This window comes from Candoia aspera, chromosome 5 (genome assembly GCF_035149785.1).
Source record: "Candoia aspera isolate rCanAsp1 chromosome 5, rCanAsp1.hap2, whole genome shotgun sequence".
Classification (NCBI taxonomy): Eukaryota; Metazoa; Chordata; class Lepidosauria; order Squamata; family Boidae; genus Candoia; species Candoia aspera.
The window spans coordinates 106152404-106168540 of NC_086157.1; positions in this window are offsets into that span (position 1 = coordinate 106152404).

Below are 16137 nucleotides of genomic sequence, written 5' to 3' on the forward strand. Positions count from 1 at the left end.
GAACTTGCCACAATTTGTTATGGTCCAAACAGTCAAAGGCTTTAGAATAGTCAATAAAACAGAAATAGATGTTTTTCTGAAACTCCCTGGCTTTTTCCATTATCCAGCGGATATTGGCAATTTAGTCCCTAGTTCCTCTGCCTTTTCTAAACCCAGCTTGTGCATCTGGCAATTCTCGCTCCATGAATTGCTGAAGTCTACCTTGCAGGATCTTGAGCATTACCTTACTGGCATGTGAAATGAGTGCCACTGTTCGATAGTTTGAACATTCTTTAGTGTTTCCCTTTTTTGGTATGGGGATATAAGTTGATTTTTTCCAATCTGATGGCCATTCTTGTGTTTTCCAAATTTGCTGGCATATAGCATGCATTACCTTGACAGCATCATCTTGCAAGATTTTGAACAGTTCAGCTGGGATGCCGTCATCTACTGCTGCCTTGTTAGCAATGCTTCTTAAGGCCCACTCAACCTCACTCTTCAGGATGTCTGGCTCTAGCTCACTGACCACACCGTCAAAGCTATCCCCGATATTGTTATCCTTCCTATACAGGTCTTCTGTATATTCTTGCCACCTTTTCTTGATCTCTTCTTCTTCTGTTAGGTCCTTGCCATCTTTGTTTTTGATCATACCCAGTTTTGCCTGGAATTTACCTCCGATGTTTCTAATTTTCTGGAAGAGGTCTCTTGTCCTTCCTATTCTATTGTCTTCTGCCACTTCCACGTATTGCTTGTTTAAAAATAATTCCTTATCTCTTCTGGCTAACCTCCGGAATTTTGCATTTAATTGGGCATATCTCCCCCTATCACTGTTGCCTTTTGCTTTCCTTCTTTCTTGGGCTACTTCTAGTGTCTCAGCAGACAGCCATTTTGCCTTCTTGGTTTTCTCTTTCTTTGGGATGTATTTTGTTGCCGCCTCATGAACAATGTTGCAAACTTCTGTCCGTAGTTCTTCTGGGACCCTATCTACTAAGTCCAGTCCCTTAAATCTATTCTTCACCTCCACTGCATATTCCTTAGGATTATTAGTGAGCTCATATCTAGCTGATCTGTGGGTCTTCCCTAATCTCTTTAGTCTGATCCTAAATTGTGCAAGAAGAAGTTCGTGATCTGAACTACAGTCAGCTCCAGGTCTTGTTTTTACCGACTGTATAGATGTCCGCCACCTTTGGCTGCAAAGGATGTAGTCAATCTGGTTTCGGTGCTGTCCATCTAGGGAAGTCCATGTATAAAACCGTCTCTTAGGTTGTTGGAAGAGAGTGTTTGTTATGCAGAGTGAGTTGTCTTGGCAAAGTTCTATCAGCCTATGTCCTGCTTCGTTTTGTTCTCCCAGGCCATACTTACCTGTAATTCCAGGTGTCATTTGACTGCCCACCTTAGCATTCCAGTCTCCTGTGATGAAAATAACATCTCTTTTAGGCATGTTGTCCAGTAGGTGCTGCAGATCCTCATAGAACTGCTCTACTTCAGCTTCTTCAGCATCTGTGGTTGGGCCGTATATTTGGATCACTGTGATGTTAGATGGCTTGCCCTGAATTTGAATTGAGTTCATTCTATCGTTTTTTGGATTGTATCCAAGCACTGCTTTAGCCACTTTACTATTAATTAGGATGGCTACTCCATTTCTTCTGTGGTCCTCTTGTCCACAGTAGTAGATCTGGTGGTCATTTGATGTGAAGTGGCCCATTCCAGTCCATTTCAGTTCACTGACGCCCAAAATGTCTATCTTTAATCTTGACATCTCACCAATAACCACATCCAATTTGCCCTGGCTCATAGATCTTACATTCCAGGTTCCAATGGTGTGTTGATCCTTAGAACTTCGGATTCGCCATTCACCACCAGCACCGTCTGCTGCTAGCCATCCGTTCGGCTTTTACCTAGCTGTGTCATCACGTCTGGGGCTAGTTGAACTCATCCTCTGTTCCTCTCCAGTAGCATTTTGACCATCTTCCGACCTGGGAGTCTCATCTTCCGATGGTATACTGACATATCTCTGGTTGTATTGATCCATTTAGTTTTCACGGCAAGAATACTGGGGTGGGTTGCCATTACCTTCCCCAGGGATCGCCTTTAGTCTGACCTCTCTGTCATGACCTTCCCGTCTTAGGTGGCCCTTCACGGTTTAGCTCATGGCATCATTGAGGTGCTCAAGCTCCAGCACCACGACAAAGTAACAATCCTTTGCTGAAGTTACAAAATTACAAGATGGTATATTTAAAAAGGACAGAGCTTTGCGATGCCATACCCATCAACTTTAAGATTTTGTGCAAATACCACTGTGGATGTGCCAGTTCATAGTTTTGAGTGGGCTTCAGTCCATACTTGACTAGATACCAGCATCTCTTTGTTCAGAACAGTGATATTGATCCATATATTATTTGTGTCCTCCAAATGGGCAATGGCTACAAAACCCAGAATTCCTCTGACCAGGGTCTCTGGGAATTCTGGAAGTAGTCACCTCTACACATCTGGACACCTCAAGAGGGAGAAGCTTTGCATGCAATGATATCAGTGTCATACTGGGCTGCTGGGACTCTAAGCAAACAGACCAGGGTTGGTGTAGAGAGCCATAGAAATGACCTTGGAGAAGTCAACCAGAAGTTGTTAGGACAACAAGAAGTGCTGAAGATGCATTAAGCCCTGGGCAGGTGGTGGTGGTGGTGGTGATGGTGGAGAGAATATTGGAGGAGAATTAGATGTCTCCTCAACTTCCTGGGGTATAAGAGGAAAGGAAGGGAAAATGCAGATTATCCTACTATTCAATAAAGTAAAGTTCTAGTCTTCCTATGGAGACAGTTTCCTGAACTGGTCTGACTTGTAGGGCTGAAAGTTATACAACTTTACATTTAAGCTCAATAATTGAAATGTATGAAACGATATTCTTTTGCCAGATATTTACCCCAAAAGGTTAATTAATAAGGTTCTTTTACAGACCATAGCTTCTCCACCTTAAATATTAACTGGATTTGTAGATATCAGTAATAATGCTTATCTCAGTACTCTGAAAAAGTTCACCTGCTGTTTTCTGTACATCGAGAGTCATCTGCTGTTTTCTGTTTGCCTCTTCTGCCAAAGGTGGTAAGAACAATCTGAACCATTTTTGTTCTGATCAAGTGGCAACCCAACATGTAACATAGACAATATCCATTTTAGTAAAGCAGCCATGTTTAATGAAATATATGAGAAATGTCTTCTAAGCCATCTGTTTCACCCTAACTCCAAGTAAGGAGTTCAGAATTATGATGGCTGACCTGTGACAGGGGAAGAGCCTGGAAGGAAGATATTCATTTACAAACTGCTCTCAGAAATGTTTTATAGGCTAGGTTGATATATGGTACTAACACAAAAGTAGACACCTTTTCTATGACAGGGTCAATATTTTCTATTGGCTTCTGAAGGCCACAAATGGTGTATCTGGTGATGGTACAAGGCCACTAGAATTGTAGCATAATTTTTTGATCTGAAGCAGGGTTCAAATGGTTTCCACTTTAACCCATAATGTCCTCTCCCCAAAATAAACAGTTGGCCCACTTGCAGGGGAGGATTCGAGAGTGTTTTAGAGGGGCAAAATAGGATTAAGTAACTTATTTTGCCTCTTAAATTACACCCAAACAGCCAAAAATATTTCCTCCCTTGGTTGGCTCTAGGGCTGTACTACTAAACCATAATGCACCCCATAATGTAGTAGCTTAATTAAGAAAACATTAGTTAAATGTTAACTGTCATTGATTAGTGGGATGTATAAAACCAAGCATTTTGTATAACAAATCTATTCCTTGAGCTCAGATTGTTTTGTCAAGATCAGGCAGGAGGTGATGGGATCCCTTGCTGATGCCACAGAAAGCTACTGCCAGTCAGAGATAATAATAAGGGCTAATTCCTATTCCCCAAATTAGGTTTGTCCAGATGTGTTAGACTCCAGGACCTGCCATCCTTAGCCAACATATCCATGTTGGTTGGTGTTGATGGAGGCCATAGTTTGTTCTGCCAAGTGTCCAGGCAGTGATCAGGTGCCCAGACAACTAGTTCTTTTAGATCCAGAGACAATAAGCACACCAGTGAATAAAGAGATCTTAAGCTTTATTATTAACTTAAGCAAACATTTAAACAGAAACATAGTTTAGGCAGATTAAACAGAAGCATAAAAAGTGTTAACATAAAGAAAGAAAAATGATAACATACCAAGCAAGATGATACCAAATCTCTCATCAGCTGTTAGGAGTCCCTTAATAACGACAGTGGAGATACCCCAGGGCAGCTCCATTTCTAGTATACTCAGCCCTAAGTCTGTGCAGAAGCTTCCTAAGCCAATTTTGCACACAGCACCCAGGATCTGTGGCCAAGCTCCCCACTCAAGAGGCAATTGTAAGATTTTTATCAAAGTCTGACTCTAAAATCTCATGACCCTGTTTTCATGGTACCAATACTGCAGGATCTGACCTTGCCTGATTAGTTCCCAGGGTCTGGAGCACCTGTTTAATTCAAGAGCCTGGGAAACTAGACAGATAAGCTAGTGCTAACGTAAACCATCTTGGGGTTTTCTCTTCTCTCCCCTTTTCAAGCAAGAGTGAAAAACGAGCAGGTTAAATATAGCTCAAAATGAACTCCAACTTTTCTTAATATGAAGGAGAAATGAAAAAGATGTCGCTTAAACTCCTCAAAATACAATGGTCTTCCACACTGCCACTACATAGTTCAATGTATCTGAGATTGGATAAAGTTGGTATATTACACCAAGGAAAGAAAGCTCTTCAGGCAGTGTAGCACTCAATGGGTAAAGGTATTAATTTGATAAAATGGTCATCTTACTGCATGCTTGACAGAGAGGAAAGGCAAAGCTGTGTGTGTTGCCCAAGATCTCCCTTCCCTTGTTTGGAAAAAGTCCAAGACTACAGTCACCTATATTAGGAAGAGAGAAGGTTTATTCCTATCAGTTCAAGGGGAAAATCCAAATTACCTTCCTATGAGAACTCCCAGCCCAAGACTCATCCAAGTAGAGCCCCTGGGTGAGTTCCAAAATCCCAAATATTTAATAGGGTGCTATGGGTTGTTATAAAAAAGGCTACACGACCCCAATCCATGCTTCTTGCTTAACAATCCCCATTTACAGGACAAAAAATAAGGAGTCAAGTAGCTTCTGTTTTTTTGCCACCATTGACTAACACAGCTCTCCTACAATATGTACAGGACATATCAATCATCTAACCCATGCAGATTCTGTTATGGCTGTGATTGTTGGTGCTAGAGATATAAATAGGTTCCTTCCAATTATCCAGGACTCAGCCATTTCTCCCTCCCAATAATGGGATTTAGGATGACTTTAAGGTGAACTTTAAATCCTAAATGATATGTATGCCATCATTTATCACTAATACAGTGACCTCTGGACAGTTCGCTCACACTACAGTTGGGCAAGATGGACAAGTAATAAGGCCACTTTCTTTGAGCTGCTCTGGTTGAAGGAAGTGTCTTCTTAATATTAGGGTGCGTTTGTGAAGTCATTTGCTGCCATTCATCATATCATTTGTGCTGATATGAAACTCACCTATCTAGGAAATCAGCGAAAAGCTGCTGGCATTACCTTTCAAATTTCATGCTCTAGAAAAGCTTGGCTTTTTTTTGTAGAGCTATTCTTTGGGTGCTCAGAAATGGTTTTTTCTGTTTGATATTAAGTTCCTTGAGCTTACAAAAGAGGAATATAGTAGAACAGTCATAACATAAGTTTGTATTAAAGAAATGTAGGACATTTTCAGTTTCTAGGCTGACCTTCTCTGAGCCCAAATTTTAGACAAAAGCAGTTCTGAATGGCCAGCAAGTCTAAGGAATTGGCAGGGTAACTTTGCCTGGAAAAGAAATGACTAATCTGAAGATAGGCGAATTTAACTTGTTAGCTGAAGTAGAAGAGAGGGGTTGATCTGTAACCAGTTTTTGCCATATGAGATTAAATATGGTTGCAGACCCATTTAATTAATTCAATGTTTCTCAACCTTGGCAACTTTAAGCTGTGTGGACTTCAACTCCCAGAATTCCCTAGGCAGCCATGTTGGCTGGGGAATTCTGGGAGTTGAAGCCCACACATCTTAAAGTTGCCAAGGTTGAGAAACACTGAATCAAGCAATTGGACTTGTATTGCCCACAATCAAAATGGAGTCTTGGTAGCTCATGCGCAGCCACAGACACACAGTAAAACGTCCACAGTAAAAAAAATAAAAATTAAAGCCATTGCTAAAACAAAACGTCAATGTTATTGCTGTCAACCATGAGCAGGGCTTATTTCTAACTGCTAACTGGCTTGGGGGGGGGGGGGAATTGCTTTGTTGTCTTCAATGGCAAGCTTGCTCTACATAATTTGGCAAGAGAAAAAGTTCACTGCAGGGAGGTAAGGATTCTTGATCCTGGCTTTATGTGTGAGATCGTTATCAAAAGCAAATAAATATCTTTTTAAAAAAATAGCTGGCACACTTGTGTAAAAGGTCAGAAAAGGCATTCTTCATTTTAAACAGATATATTATGTTGGGCAAGATAAGACAGAAGCAGCAGCAATTGATTTAAAAGAGAAGGCTGGCGAATTTCCAAGGTCATCCAGTCCAAACAAAGTGTAGGAGGGGATTTTGAGAATGAATGGAATCCAGAGTTAGTGGTTATCAGCTCAGCAAAGCTAAAATTAGGGAGGATGACAAAATGTCCTAGAGACATTGGAGTTGTTAACTCATCATGTGTTTGTTAGATACCAAGCTACCAGAAAGGGAGACACAGTTATAAGGAAAATGATGAAAAACTGCATACAGGGTTTTTAAATTCTGGAGGTAGGATCTGACGTACATTACCTTAAGAACGTATAGCTGAATAAAAAGATTTACCACAAGAATATTTTTTCACAGTTTTTAAAAATCATTTATTAAACTTGAAAAATATAACAGTTAATGTTTCTTTTTAAAAATTGGTTAATACTGAGTGGCATAATACTGTATATAAACTGAGTAGCTATGTAACTCAATTACAGTTGTACAGAAAATATTTACTTTAAAGAAGAAGCTTGTCCTATTATATATTTTTAAAAGCTTATATAGTGAAAGAAAAAGAAACCCACACAGTACTAAACTTTTGAAGGGTGGAGGAGAAAGAAGGAAACAAATTAAAACTCCTAGAAAACAACAAAAAGGAAAAACTCTAAACCAGTGTTTCTCAACCTTGGCAACTTTTAGCTGTGTGGACTTCAACTCCCAGAATTCCCCAGCCAGCATGGCTGCCTAGGGAATTCTGGGAGTTGAAGTCCACACAGCTTAAAAGTTGCCAAGGTTGAGAAACACTGTCCTAAACAATTAAGCAAAACTAAAAATGCACAAAAACTTATACCTAAACTATATCTAATAGTACATTTAAAAGAAGAAAAAAACATTTAAAGAAAAAAAGTTACTGTATGGGGAAAAATGTGTTATCTCACATGACCTGACTTTTCAGTCATGAGAGATGAATTGTTTAGCAAATAATAACCTCAGAAAAAGTAGACAAAGGAACTTGGGTGGAAGCTTGAGCTGTTCAGGGTACTAAATTCACTGCTGTTGCCTGTGTCTTGGACAGATCTGATAAACATTAGTTGTTACAAGCCTTGGGGTAGAAACATTTTAGTAGTTTGGTCATACGAGTCAACTATCCTGTGCTAATCCAGCTGTGCAAATGTGTTAACGCTATTCTCACATGCTTTAGCTTACAGCTTTGCATTTTAATAAATAAATAAATAAATTGTTAATACAAAGAGAAGTGGAGACAGCTAGCAGCAGGTAGCAGCATCAAGATGACCTTCATCAGCCTTCAAAAGCTAAGCAGATCCAGAACTGATTAGTACATGGATGGGAGGAAACCAGGAAGTCCTGTGAACTAGACTAGAAAATTGAAGAAACATCACAAAAGGTATTGCCAAGAGTGCAAAGTGAATATGCCCTTGAATATACCAGGAGACAGATATACTGTAAATCAAAGAAATTGATAGCTAAGGACCTAGCCACAGCAGAATCACAGTCGCAGATTTTATGAAAGAGAGCAATCAGATAGTTCCTGGGTTAAGAACGCCCAGTTTATGAACGACCATAGTTAAGAACAGAGACCACTGTAGCAAAGTTTGATTAAATTCACAGTAATTCAAGTTAAATACAGTACACAATGGTTCAAGTTAATTACACAATACTACTTATACAGTATTATACAATAATACTGTTCTGGCTTATGTATAAATTCAAGTTGCTCATACAGGTTTCTTTCTACAGGACCTCTAAAGTTAAAAAAAATAAAATAAATGCCAAAGCAATATAATACAAACATCTACTTCCAAGTTCATCAGCTTCGTACAAAGCACTAAGCTGGTTCTATAAATGGAGGTTGTAAGACTCCAGATCAAGTAAACTAGCAGGTTGTTGGGAACTAAGAGAACGTTTTACCCCCCCCCCCTCCAGTCATCTTTCTGTATGCCACTGGACTTTCTTCTTACATGGTTCTTTCCCTTTACTATATGTTGCCTAAAGTACTGCCTGATGTTGGGATGCATCCAAACTTCACAGATAATCAGCCCTAATTAAGGAGAAGATGTGCAAAAAATGTAGCACGCGCACACGCGCACACAGACACACACGACAATTAAAAGACACAAGCAATAATGATGAATTGCCCTTCTTTTGTGGGAAATGCTAACTGTAACCCAACTTGATGTCCTCCAGATACGTCAGCACTCTACCTCCCACCGTTCCCAAATGTGGCCATTGTTTAATGGACCTTGTCTCCAAGTAAGGGGGCAGAAGACTGCAAACTTAAAGTCGTTGGTTCTGCGCTGGTTTGGCTTCCGCCTTCTCTAAGTAAGCAGAATATTCAGTACCCTAATTATCCAGACTCTTTTCTCCCAAAAGGTCTTAGCTTTCCACACCTACTTGAAGCCATCAGTTGCTTCAGGCTATTAGAATATAGAGTAAGCTTTCAGATAGAGGAACATTGAAGTAATTCCAGTAGGAAATCCATAAAGCATGATCCAGAGAGTTCCAGGAAATATATCCAAGGTCATCATTCCAAGCTAGAAATAGATTTTTACAGAAACCTGCTCTCCCGATTTCATATTTCCATCACTGAACACCTTAATCCTTAGCTAATTAAAATGTTGGACTGGTCATAGGTCTATGTCTGCAGTCAAGAAACTACCAAGTTATTTGGTTAGACTTTAACTCAATTCCGGGCTGTTTGCTACTAATGCTGCTGCTACGGTTGTTATTTCTTTCCTCTCTTAGTTGCAGAGGGCAGTCATGAAACCCATCTCAGTTACAGTATTCTATGCAACATTTCAGCGATCTTGGTCATTGCTATGGCAACTTTGTGAAGTTACTGTTCTTTTTTCCACTGAGGAGAAAGTCAAGATGTTGAAAAGGAAAGTCAAGGAATATGGAATAGAAACATTGAAGGGAAGAAATGATAGCAGTTTTAACCAGCTTCAGCAAGGTCTGCAGTGAGTTTGGTGCCAGCATAACTGTTGAAAATATGGAAGAAGCTTTGAAAGTTTTTGGTCAATAGCATTTATGTCTTCTGGACAGGTTTGGTTAAAAAACTTCTTGGCCCTCTGAAGAGAACTACAGGTAGTCGTCCCTTAATGACCGTTTGCTTAATGACAGTTCAAGTTATGATGGCCTCAGAAAAAGGTCTTTGCAACCTGTACTCACACTTACAAGTGTCACACCACCCCCATGATCACATGACCACAATTCGGGCATTTGGCAGCCAGCTCACATTAATGGCCCGTTGCAGGGTCCTGCAGTCGTGTGATTGCGATTTGTGACCTCTTTTGATGGTTACTGGCAAAAAAAATCCATTGGAGAGGCTGGATTGCTTAACGATGCATGATTCACTTAATGACCATCGTAAAAATGGTTGTAAAATCAGGTCCGGTCACATGGTGAGTCACTTAATGACCACACCGCTTAACAACCAATTTTCCAGTCCCTATTGTGGTTGTTAAGTAAGGACTACCTGTATATATAATCATTGCACACTGATATTTCATACTGGATACTTTCACAAAAGGTCAGGGGAGAAGTTAAAGTTGAAGGCAAAAGAGTCTTTGTTTTAGTGTAAAAATAAAAATATAGACACTTGGAACAGCTTGTCTTGGTCACTGTTATGGCTATTAAATATTATTTGCTCTCCAGTGGCCAATTTCAGTCCTCAGAAAGTGGCAGGACCTAACTGTCTTTGGGTTATCTTGGAAGCTAAGCAGGGTGAGTAGTGCTTGGATAGGCGATGAGGCAGATGAAATGGGAAATTAAACAAACATCCCAGAACAAAAGGTAGCAAATCACATCTGTGTTGCTGTCAAGAACATTACATGGACTTCTCCTTGAAATCACCAGGAGCCAGGCTTGACTCAGCAGAGACTTGACTTACTGCAAATTCTAGAGGTTCCTTGGTGCAGGTGCTGAGATATGGTGGATGAAGCTCCTCTTCTGTTGGAGAGAGAAATATTTAATGATCATAGCAGCTGGCTGATTAGTTCACTGTATGTATTCATGTCTGTCCCCTCTGTCATGGTCAGATCACAACCTGGTGGCCCTGAGATTCTCTTATGCTGCCCCCCTCCACAGGGAGGCAGGACCCATTCGATTGGTCTGCCCCCGGCGACTGATAGACCCACTGGGGTTCCAAAGGGAGCTGGGGATTATACCCGAGGATCTGCTGCATGGTCCAGCGGAGGCCCTGGCTACCGCCTGGAACAGGGAGATGGCTGGGGCCTTGGACAGGATCACGCCTGTGCGACCTCTCCTGTCCCATCAAACCTGACACTCGCCATGGTTTACAGAGGAGCTGAGGGCTCTGAAGAGGATTAAGAGACCTCTAGAGCACCACTGGAGGAATTCAAAGACCGAACCCAACCAAACACAAGCTAGAGCTGCTATTAAGGCCTACCTCGTGGCTGTAAGAGTGGCAAAACGTCAATAATTCTCCACTCTTATTGCTTCTGCAGAATGCTGCCCAGTGGCCCTGTTCAAGATCACCTGATCTCTACTGGGGAAGGTGGGCCCAGTAACCCACCTCCAGGGCTGCACAGAGGAGTTTTCTAGATATCTAGAGGATAAAATTGCTTGGATTCATGCCAAGTTGGATGCCAAGCATGGGGCATGGCCTGTGGAGATGCCTGGGGAATGTACTTGCTTGGTTATCTGGGAACAGTTTGATCCTGTTGGGCCCGAGGAAGTAGACAGGGTCCTCCGGACTGTCAATGCCACCACTTGCCAATTAGATCCATGCCCCTCCTGGCTGGTGAAGGCAGCTCTGGAGATGATGTGTGGGTGGGTCCAGGCGATGGTGAATTTATTCTTGAAGGAGGGGGTGTTTCCAACAGCCATTAAAGAGGCACTGGTACACCCCCTCCTCAAGAAACCATAGCTGGATCCCACCGTACTGGACAATTTTTGTCCAGTCTCCCACCTCCCCCTTTTAGGGAAGGTGGTTGCAAAAGTGGTAGTGCTGCAGCTCCAGAGGATCCTGGATGAAACAGATTCCCTAAACGGCATGGGTCCAGATTACCTGAGGGACCGCCTCACCCCCATTACATCGACCCGTCCCACCCGGTCAGGCAGAGGGGGCATGTTACGGACCCTGTCCATGAGAGACGGTCGATTGGTGGGGTCCAGGAAGAGGGCCTTCTCTGCTGTGGCCTCCATCCTGTGGAACATGTTACCCCCAGAGGTGAGGCAGGCCCCCACTCTCCTGGCCTTCCAAAAGGGAGTGAGGACTTAGTTTTGCCACCTCACTTGGGGCGGGAGGGGGATACTCAGTCATGGGGGTGGTTGGCGCCTTGATGAGGCCCTGAGGGATTTTATTGAGGCTGTTGTTTCTCCATCTTGGATTTTATATTTTATATTATTATTTCGTATTTTATATTTCTATTTTTATGATGAATCTGTTTTTATGGTATTTTAATCTTTTATTATTTTTATCTGATTGTAAACTGCCCAGAGTCACTTTGGCTAGATGGGTGGTGAAGAAATGTGAGGAATGAAGCAGGCAAGCCAGCCAGCCAGCCAGCCAGCCCGCCCATCCATGAGAGCCAGTTTGGCGTGGTGGTGAAGGCACCAGGCTAGAAATAAATCAGGAGTCAGTGTGTTCTAGTCCCGTTTTAGGCACAAAGCCAGCTGGGTGACCTTGGGCCAGTCGCTCTCTCTCAGCCCTAGAAAGGAGACAATGGCAAACCACTTCTGAAATCTTGCCAAGAAAACTGCAGGGACTTGTCCAGGCAGTTGCCAGGAGTCAACACTGACTGGAAGGCACCACCCCCACCCCACCCCCACCCCATCTGCAGATAAGCTGACCCACACATTTTAAATTAAAATACAGTGAAAAATGTGCCACATGCAGATAAGGCGACCCTTGAAATTTTTGTATGTTTTAATTTTCACAGTTGGCTTATCCATGGGTAATCCATGGATTATCCATTTTTCATGGTATTTTGGTTAAACATTAAACCACCCAGAGTCACTTGGCTATAGAAATTGAATGAATGAATGAATGAATGAATGAATGAATGAATGAATAAATAAATAAATAAATAAATAAATAAATTTGAGGGTCAGGTTATCAATGGCTGGGCTTATCCGTGAGTATATACTGTATATAAGGGTACCTTTTAAAAGTAATACTGTATATACTCACGGATAAGCCCAGCCATGGATAAGCTGAACCGAAATTTTGGGTGTATTTTGGCACCTAAAATTCTTGGCTCTTTCGCAAGTATATACGGTATATGGCCACCCAGCCATGTGACTCGACTGTGTACAAAAGAAAGATATACTCAATACAAAACAACTCATTTCATTAAAAGTTACTGGGTCCATAAACCAATAAAATGGTGGTCATTTTATCAGATTTATTATGCTAACATTATATACAACTTTAGTGCAGATAACATTACTATCATCATTCAGTGAAAAAGAGATTGTGCATCTCCAATTGTGCACTGTCAATCGGTACACTCCAGGAACAGTTTGATTACATGGTTGGGTTAGACCATGAGTCAGCACAACGTGGTGCCTTTAGGCCTCAGAGCAACCCAAAACAGACCTCCTCCCTTTCAAATTAAACCAAAATGGAAATGCTTAACATTTTAAAGCCGACTGACATCTTACCAGGTTGCTGGATCCCCTGAGTTTTCCATGGTTGTGTGGGCAGATGATTAGGCTTCAGCAATCTTGTGCAGTGTCTCTAGGTGAGACGTGGAAATCTTGCAAGATGTTTCACAGGATTTCAAAGGATGAGGTGTGTGGAAGCATCAAGTTTCTGCACATTCACGTCCTGAGCCTGTAAAAGTTTATGTCCCCAGATTTAGGCTACAACTTCTGGAGCCCTTTGCATCTGAAGAAGGGTTGGTGTTCACCAGAGTCTGCAAAGCTCCTAGTAGGATGAAAATCCCCCAGTGCTATCTGCCTACCTCCCATTAAGGCTTGCCAATCTTATAATTTATCACTGTCGCAAGGCATTATCTAATTAGTCCTTCAGCTGAACAAAGAAGGCATTCATGTTTCACTGCTCCCTGGTTTTGTGCTTGTGAAAATGGTGTGTATTCCTGACCCCAGACCATAACAAATTCTTCAGGAGGTGATGGATTACTGTGTAACCAAAGCCTTCAGAATCCCTAACAGGTTAACACTCTTTTCAGCCCAAATCTGCACAAATACCAGCTTATTTCCCACTTCCATTCAGCCACAGGTTTCCTTAGCCACAAAAATAGCTGTTCCTATTTATAAATTATCTGGATCCTTCTTAGTCTGAGAGAATGCCAGTGGGTTGGAATGATTAAGGTGTTGAGTTAGGACTGGAGACACCCAGCTTCAAGTCCATTCTCAAACACAGAAATACTTTGAGTGACTTTGGGGCAGCCACTCAGCCTCATTCAGCTGGGTCTGTCAGCCCAACCTACCTCAGAAGGTTGTTGTGTTGTTGTTGTTGGGGGAAATGTAGGAGGCAGTGCTTTATATGCAGTTTTGAACTCCTAAGAAGAAAGGTGGGATTTACAGGTAGTCCTCACTTAGTGACCATTTGTTTAGTGACAGTTCAGACTTACGAAGGTGCTGGAAAAAACAACTTACAACCGGTGCTCATGCTTACAAACGTCGCAGCATCCCTGTGGTCATGTGATCATGATTTGGGTGCTTGGCAACCAGTTCACATATATGACTGTTGCAGCATCCCATGGTCACTTGATTGCCATTTTCGACCTTCCTGACCAGCTTCTGGCAAGCAAAATCAATGGGGAACATTATTCACTTAACGACCATGTGGTTCACTTAATGGCTGTGGTGATTCATTTAATGACCGCCACAATAAAGGTTGTAAAATCAGGTCAGATTTGCTTAATGACTGCTTCACTTAGCAACCAAAATTCTGGTCTCAGTTGTGGTCATTAAGCTAGGACTACCTGTAAATCCACTTAGTTAATTTACAAGTTGCTCTGGCATGTTCAAACACCAGATTCTTTCCAATGTGCAAAACAAGTTTGGAGGTTATTTCTAAGAGAGCCACAGCAGGAGGCTGGTCTTCCCATTCACATTGTTTTTTCCCCTTAATCTTGATCAAGGCTGATTGAACCTAACTGGTGAGAGAAAAGAAGTTGTTAGGGTAAGGTGGCAAACAGTGGAGGTGTTGCATTCAAACGTTCTGGTCGCGTACAAATAATAAAAGGAAAATGCCCTATTCATTTATTCTTGATGTCAGTTCCTCCCAGCTAGTGGACCAACCTGTAACTTTTCTTCTGATACACAACCAAAATGTTAACATTACCCCAAAAAGTGTTTTAAAAGATTAATAAAAACTCCCCACATTTAAATTAAAATTTTGGACATAGCTAAAACTTTAGCAGAAAATGTAAGCTTCTAAATCCTGTATGCGTTTAAGAAGCATAGAATGGTACTAAATAGGACCTCTGAAACGTCACTTTATAACTTGCTCTGATCCAAAAGGGGTGGGGTGGGGTGGAAGAGGAAAGGTTAAACAGTGCAACCCACTTCTTAATTTTCCTTTGCAAAAGCCTGGTTTCTGCTTTGTACACCAAAGGAAATGAATGTTTTGCCACTGAACATCCAAGTCTGTCCTTTGGCATGTTAATGGCTGAAGAATACTAAAAGTGCGAATGTTTTTAAAAATGCAGACATCAGATACTAAGCTGCAAAGTGTTGGCCTGGGTTTTATTTATTTCAGTGTTTTTATTCCGCAAATATTTTTGCCTAGATTTGATGCAATCTGTCTAGTTCTTCTCTCTCTGTCTCCCATTTTATCTTCACAACAACCCTGCAAAGAAGATCAAGCTTCTCAATGGTTGGTTTCACATGACATTCTAGGCTAGCCTAAAATGCATTGGGTGGTTCGTGGTTCAGCATGTTACCAGAAACCCAACCATTATGGAGCGTGTAGCATAAAGAAGCTGTCATGTAAATCCATAAATAGGCTTTCTTTTTTTCTGCATAGCATGCTATCTGAGTCCAGCACATGGGTTTTGTTATCCCTAAATTGTGACATATGCAGTTTAGCATAGGTTGGGAACCAGTGTGGTGTAGTAGTTAAAGGCACCAGGCTAGAAACCGGGAGACTGTGAGTTCTAGTCCTGCCTTAGGCATGACCTTGGGCCAGTCACTCTATCTCAGCCCTAGGAAGCAGGCAATGGCAAACCACTTCCAAAATCTTGCCTAGAAAACTTCAGGGACTCCTCCAGGTGGTCACCAGGAGTCAAGGTTGACTTAAAGGGACCAAAAAAAAAAAGTCAACCTAATAGTTTAATATCTGGATGTGGTTTTGCACACACATTTCCCAAGTTCTCTAATTATTGTGCAACTGCCTGTATGCCTGATAAAGAATCTTGTGCACCAGAGGAATAAATTCCTTGCAGCAGAGATCTGCTTTATCCTTTACATAAAGGAAACATCATAATATAGCATGTATGTGAGCACTGCTGTATAAATTGTCAATGACAGTATCATTTTTCTCCGAACCTTGGCAGAATGACATTGTTACCCAAATCACTAGGTGGTCATATGCACAGTTGTAAAAATAATATGGCATTTGACCTGTTGTCTCACATCATTTATGAATGAAAGGGATTCCTCTGGGGGGTTTGTG